Here is a 7,987-nt window from a genome sequence, read left to right as displayed (position 1 = left end):
AAACTAATATCCTCTCTTCCTAGTCTGAGTTTGGTCCATGCTGGTGGCCTCACCCTACTGCTCCCTGAAGAACAATTTGTCCACCAAGTCAGGACAACTTGTGTTTATTATGCATTACTGACTGAGTTCTCCCTAGGTCAGCTTAATCCTAACAGAGTACATACTATATTTTCCCATATATAAGACGCACCTTAATTTTGGGCCTGAAATTTGAAAAAAAATGTATTACATAAAGTTATTGAATTTAAGTTTTATTCATCATAAAATTCATATAACTCCTCATCACAGTCAAAACTCCCATTCATTAGCTTGTCCTCATCTGTGTCTGATGACTATCACTGCAGATATTGCCTCGTCCTCAGTTCCATGGCATTTGAAATGCCACACTTCTTAAATAACTTGACAACCACTGTATAAGACACACCCAGTTTTTAGATCCCAAATTCTTCGAAAAAGGGTGCATCTTATACGTGGGGAAATATGGTAACAGACTTGAATCGTGCCTCATAATGGCTTCTCAATAAAAACCTCACTTAGAAGGAATTATCTCACCTAGAAGTACATTGCACTTCTCCTGCTGTAGTTTTTTCCCTCTCCAAATTATAATGGGACTGTAGATGACCTTGGGCTCTTTTCTTTGTCATCCAGGTGGAAGAGATTCAAAAGCTCCATGAATATGCGCTAAAGGTGACAGAGCCAGGATCACTGAGCTTTTCAGGTGTCAAGGTGCCTTTGCAAATTGCTGCTGAATGGTTTTGATCACTTGGTTGAGTCAAGTAGATGGAAACCGAACCCTCCAGGCACCTGTTCCGGACTCACACATGCATGTTCTTTTCTCCCCACTACAGAAGAGCAAGCACTTCTGACCTCACCCGTTTAAATTTAGTTGGCTGTAATCAACAATTACCAAACAACTTTTTTGTTTTCTCTCACTTGGGTCATTGACTCTTGGACGTGAATGTTGAATTAAAAAACCCAAACAAGAACCAGGCCAACTGGGTTCAAGTTAAAAAAGCCAAATTAGAAAAAATATATTCATTAACTCAATCCCTGGGCTCTCCAGAGTTTGGTCTCAATTTTAGGCTTGTTTCAGATTCTAACGGGAGGTGTGCCTCTTAATACCTGTGTGGCCTTTGGTCGCATGTGCAGTAATGAGAGCTTTGTCCTTGTCTTCCCGTTTCTGTCCCGGGCCGCGCGTCCCAGCAGGGCGGTTCTGTTCTAGCATTACGGGGCTCCGGAGTTTGGTAGGGATTACGTGGAAAGACCGCGTGGATTTTCTTTTCTCCAGACCATCCTCCCTCGCAGAATGAAGGCAAAATCATAGGATGGTGGGAGCAGAAGGAGACACCAGCTGCTGCAGCTGTACAGTGTGGGGTGTGTGTGTACATGTTTGTGTGCGTGTTTGCAAACTGCCACCAGGCTCCCTCTCAGAAATCCAGGTAGCACTTGTGGTCTTAACTGTTATTTCTCTTTCCATTAGTACAGCTTATCTCTATGGCAAAATTGAAATCTTGCAGACAGAAACCACATATTTTCTTTTTTGAGAGAGGGAGAGAGGGAGAGAGTCAGGAAGGGAGAGAGATGAGAAACATCAACTTTTAGTTGTGTCACTTTAGTTGTTCATTGATTGCTTCTCATATTTACCTTGACCAGGAGATTCAAGCTGAGCCAGTGACTCCTTGCTCAAGCCAGCGACATTGGGCTTTAGCCAGCAACCGTTGGGCTCAAGCCACTAACCTTGGGATCCTATTGATGATCCCACGCTCAAACCAGTGACCACATGCTCAAGCTGGATAAGCTCATGCTCAAGCCAGTGTCCTTGAGGTTTCAAACCTGGGACCTCAGACCCCAGGTCAATGCTCTATCCACTGCGCTACCACCAACTCAGGCGGAACCACATCTTTAAAAAAAACACTTTTAGAAAATGTTTAAATAGGTACCATATAACTTCACTGATATGTGGGATCTAATGAACAAAATGAATTAACAAGCAAAAGCAAAATAAAGATAGATTCATAGATAGAGAGCAGGTTGACAGCTGTCAGGGTGGAGGGTCATGGTTAAAAGGAAAAAGAAAATGGTTTTACTTATTTTTGTCCCAGTTCCATGATTCTCCACACTCAGTTTGTAGAAATATATGGTTAATCAATCCTCTATTAAATATTTAAGTTATTTTTTTCTTTCTTATTATATAACCTAGTATGATAAAGACTCTTGTGCATGAAATTTTGCTGACTTTGATCTATTTCTTTAGGAAAGATTTCTGAACTAAGACCAAGAGGTGGAAACATCTGATAATCCACATTCCCCTCTCTCCCAAAATAGGAATGTTTGACCCTCTATCCAGTGAGATGTGGAGAACTCTAGGCTCATATCCTCTAGTGCTGAGTATTATTATATTGAAATCTGTGACGTTACGTTAGTAAGGAAAACAACAGAAAAGGTGTCTCCTTGTGTTGTGTCTTCCTTTTGTAAATTACTATGAAGTAGATTAAAATATATATATATTTCTTATCCTTTTGTATTCTTTTTTAAATAATTTGTTTGTAATTTTGTTCATTTAAAAATTGAGTTTATACTATAAGTTTTCAGTGCGCTCTGAAGATGTCGATGGAAGTAACTATTATCTGTCATTGTTGAGTATTTTCTCCAGTTTTACTCATGATGATTTTTGATGGGCAAAATACAGTTTCCAAATTTTTATTTAATTAAATGCAGATTTTTTTCTTCATAATTTCTTTTATTGCTTTTTGTTTAGAATATTCTTTCTCTTCCAGGGATTACTCAATATTTAGTGTTCATTTTTCTGTTTTTCTAGAGACTTTTTTATCTAACTCTAATACAACTAGAATTTATTTTATTTAATCATAAACTAACTTGACAATTTCCTCCCCCAAAGCCTTGCTCATTTATCAACATGATTTATTTTTTCATGATATGGTTAATCAATCCTCTATTAAATATTTAAGTTATTTTTTTCTTTCTTATTATATAACCTAGTATGATAAAGACTCTTGTGCATGAAATTTTGCACAAGAATTTCATGCAAATAAAGATATTGTAGAATATCTTTATTTTTTCTGATTATTAAAGTAATATGTGCTCGATATAATGTTAAATAATAAGCTGGGTGGATCGTGGTCGGGGCGCATGCGGAGTTTGTCTCTCCATCTCCCTGCCTCTCACTTGATTAAAAAAATTTTTTTAAATAATAAAAAATAAAAATGGAACTGTACCATACATACTTTCTTATAAACTGTGATTTTATTTTTATTCAACCAGATAGTGATAATATTTCTTTCCATGCTGAGGAATATAGTTTAACTCATTTTTTAAAAGCAGTCATATGGTATTCCATTGTATATTGCCTAACTTATTTAATCAGTCCCCTATAGACGTTAGAGATGTTTCTAATTTTCTTTGTTACTATTTAGAGTCAGCAATGACCAGTATTGCACGTAAATATTAGTACATCTATCCAATTATTTTCTTAGAATCAATTCTTAGGTAGCATTTGATAAGTCCAAGGACATACAGGCTTTAAGTTTTTAATTTTTTTTCCATTGATTGGGGGGGGGGAGGAGAGAGGGAGAGAAAGAGAGAAGGATCAGCCTGTTGTCCCACTTAGCTGTGCACTCATTGGTAGTTTCTCCTACGTGCCCTGACGGGGGTGCAACTGTGACCTCAGTACACAGGAACAATGCTCTGTCTATTGAGCCACCCCACCAGGGCCTTCAAATTTTAACATTTATTTACAAACTGTCCTTTGTAAAGCTTAGACCATTTTGCCTTTCTACCAGTAATTTTGTTTCTTCATAGTTTTATTAACATGTATTTTTATAAATATCTGCTCAATACCATATATTTTAACTAACTTTAATTTCATTGTTTATTAAATGATTATCATGTGATGCTTCCTTTATCATATATTTAACATCTTCTATGCACTAGGTCTGTTTAAAGACTTAACTATCCCATTGATCTGTTTGCTATCTCTTGTACAAGTTTCTCACTTCAGATAAGTTTGCTATCTGACAGCAAAGCTCTGCCATTACTTTAAAAATATTAATCATTTTCACTTACTCATTTTTCCAGTTCAACTCTAGAATCCCATTGGTGTTTTGTTGAAATTACGGTTAGCCTAGATGTTAATTTTGAAGCACTAACCATTCTACAGTACTTAGTCTGCCCACCTTCCATCCAGAAACAACAAATCCTTCTCTATTTAAAAATATTTTTTTATAAATTGTAGTAAAATTACGTTGTTTTCTTCATATCGATTCTTTATAACTACTGCTAAAGTTTCCCCCAGTTTTTGTTTTGTTTGTTTGCTTGCTTGCTTTGGTTACTATTGTGAATGGAATCTTCTTTTTCCTCATACTGTATGTGTTATATAAAAAACACTTTTAAAAATATGAACATTTCAACTAATTTCCTTTAACCCTAAGAGTTTTCAAATGATTTTAAGTTGTCTCTGACTTTCCAATTTTGACATTGAGAAATATATTCATGCTATCTCTTTATTTCTAACAATTATATTTCTTATTCTGTTTCATCATTGGTATTGGTCAAAATTCTACAACAATGTTAAACAATAATCCAAGATGTATTCTGTAGCATAATTCATACTAGAGAGCTTAGAAAAATTTCCTTCAGATTCAAAACTCATTTAAAATCATGTTTTTAGGATTATTGTCAAATTGAGGAAATACCATATTAAGTCTATTTCCTATATTAGCTGTAAGATTTAGATGTTTTTCCACCTGCCGGCTTCTGGCTCTACACATTTAAAACCTTGCTTCTTCTTCTCCCCACATCCTCCTGGTACTCAGCATCTGGGGCACACTCATACCTGAATATGACTGCCGGCCGTGCCTCTTTGACTCAGGACAGTGGGTGAGCGGGCTCTGTGGGTAGTAGGAGTATTCCAGGAAGCCATTCTTAGTCCAGGACAGCCAGCAGTAACCCAATGTGCATAGGAGTGACCGAGAACCCCATAGGTATGTCATGTTATTAAGCCCAAACTAAATGTATCTTTGACTCAACTCCCCCTTAGCCCAACCCCAAAATGCTCAAGTCGATTCCAGTGCTACTCAACAGGCAAGGAAGAGTGGTGGACAGTAAGTCAGGGAGGACAAAGAGATTTGTTTAACTGATAATAGCTACAATCTCTTACTTTTGGCAAATTTTACCAGATTTTAAAAGGCTGTGTTCTGCCAGAGGGTGCTATATTTAAGGGGCACTTTTTGCATCGTAGGCATCAAAGAGGTGTGTATTAATTACCACAGTTCTTAGCAATAAAGTGCCTCATTCTAACTGAATTGGGGCTGTCTAGAGATTTTCTGACAGACGGAAATAGTCTAAAGAAGGAGCAAGCGTGAGTTCCTGTTTTGCACCAAGGATGTGTGTGGGTCTGTGACGGCTCTGTTCTGGGGGTTCTGCATGTTCTCAGTCCACTGCAGTTCTGCCTGGGGTTTCTGTGTAGCCTCGACTCCACACCACCGTGGTGGAGACTGGTCACGGTTCCATCTCCCGGTTTAACAAGGTGCCGACGTCCAAGGCCCTCTAGACCCAGAGGTCCTTTCAAGTGGTCTGCTCAGACTTTGCATTCCTGTGTCCATGCCCTCCAGCCCTTTCTTCTGGGGGAGCTGGGGAGTAAATGATTCAGGTTTGGGGGGCAGGCCGACCTGCAGGGGGAGGCTGCCTCACCCTCCTACAGCGACACTTCTATGGGCAAGACCTTAACCTTCCTGTTCTGCTTTTCTCTGACATGAAGGTAAGCAGTATTTACTTCACAGAGTAGTTCTAGGGCTTTAAAATAATTTTTTTTTTCTCCTGTAAAGCACTTAACACAATTGCTGACCTGAATGAGCACTCAGGAAATGGGATTATCGTTACTTCCCTCATCCGCTCCTCCTTTCCAAACGCTGGTCCTCTGCGTTTCCTGGCCTCGCCCAGCCACCCTGGTTTGTGATCGCTCCCAGCTCCGAGCTCTTCTTTCTACAACACTTACTGCACTGTATTTCATGTGCTCTTTCCCCTGATGGACTTTAAGTCCCCTGGGGGCATTGTTATATAAGCCTTTATTTCCCCAAGGGACACAACAAAGTCTTTTCTTGGGTCAAAACATTATTGCTTTTGGCTAAAGCTGTTGTAGGACTGACAGTCACTGGTTCTTCAAAATATAACACAACATTAGATGGATGTACAACAGAAACAAAAACGATATTTGAAGGAAACTAAAAAGAATATGCTAGTATTTGTTTCATGATTTAAATCAGGGGACTGCACTAGATTTTTAAAGAGGTTTTAGCTCAATTTCCTTGAAGGGATGTGTGCAAGTAGAGACACTTGAATTACTCCATACAGTTGACAAGTTAATTTTTCCTTATGTGTTCAAGGGCTTAGACTTGTTGGAAATCACATAAGTATTTCCCCCCAGTGGTTCTAGTTAAGTGGTAGGGATGGCAGTGTTGTCTGACATTCCCCCCAGCGTAGGGGGCACTTTAGCTCAGGAAGCTCGTGGAGACCTGTTGAGTAGACTGGGGATTACTATGGTCTTGGTTCCCTGATGGCTGTCAACATGGCTTGGAAACCACTTACCATCACTTCCTGATCACATGTGGTCCTGACTCTGGTATTCTGTCCGGGCTCTCCTCCTGCCCACCCCTGCTCACCTCTATGTAGTCTATCTACCAACCTAGCTGGACATCATGCCGTTTTCCCCACCATCTCATCTGCTGTTCTCTTGGCCCTGACTCTCCACCCTCATTTCCTGACAACCTTTCCTCCTCCCACCCTATCTAACTGTTGCAGTTGTCTCATCCTTCAAGGTTTACAGTCAACTTCAGATAAAATGAATTTCCCTCCTGAGTGCTCTCGCAGCACTCTGTTCAACCCCATCCCCACGATTTCATTGACCGCCCTCCTCCGTCTGCTCGGCCCGATCCTCCGTACCCTTCTGTCCTCTGAATGCTAGTACTTCACAGCCGAGCCCTTGGCTTTTTGCTTCTGTGCTCTCTGTCTCCCTAAGTGATCTCATCCAGCCATACGATATTAAATGTCATCATCATCAATATGCAGATAACTTCTAAATTCATCTCTTCAGTCTAGAACACTTGCTGAACTCCAGGCTTGAATATACAGTCACCTCTTCTAATCTCTTTTGGATATTAATAGTAAAGGTGACCAACTTTTTTACAATGAAAAGGAGGACAAAAATAAATTGAAGAAAACAATATCATAAATAATAGAAACATTTTATTCATTGCAACAATAATACACTATAATATGAGAAGTGCATAATAAAAACATTTGTAATATTTTATATTATAATTATGCTTACATGTCTATTAATTTTTAATAATAATTGTAAGAAAAAAGCACTCATTTAGTAAAACTAAATATCAAACAAAAACCACTAATTTGGAGTGATATTCGAGTGTATTTATCATTTTCTAATTAAAAAACGTGTTTTATGCAACTATTTAATAAAAATGCATTATTAATAGATATGGTTTGAGGTTAGATTTCCACTTTATAACTTGAATTTTGGGAAAATACTTGTAAATAAAATTATACGTATTTGGGAATTATTAAATAGATAATGAATTAATAAAATGTGAATAGCGCTTACCTGTCTATGATTGAATATTCACTGAGAAAGAAATAATTGTGAGTCTACAATGTCATATGTGCCATGTTGTGTTTCAGTAAGAAGTACACAAGCCATTGGCATGCTCGGTATATCGCGTGCTCTCTCAAAGTCTCCCGTGTGGAGCACATGCGTCTCATAATCGCATCTCACTGCACTGTACTGATCCTTGATGAATCGTCATGTCAAATACAAATACGTCACATCACACGCAATGGATCGACTTTGCATTGATTGAATACGGACATTTACAGATTACTCTTCCAATATCAAAAAAGGAGGATATGTAGGGGGACACTTTTTGAGGGAGGACGGAACTTACAAAAGAAGGAC

Source organism: Saccopteryx bilineata, chromosome 2 (genome assembly GCF_036850765.1).
Source record: "Saccopteryx bilineata isolate mSacBil1 chromosome 2, mSacBil1_pri_phased_curated, whole genome shotgun sequence".
NCBI lineage: Eukaryota > Metazoa > Chordata > Mammalia > Chiroptera > Emballonuridae > Saccopteryx > Saccopteryx bilineata.
The sequence above is the reverse complement of the archived record's forward strand: the minus strand, read 5'-3'. Positions refer to the sequence as shown.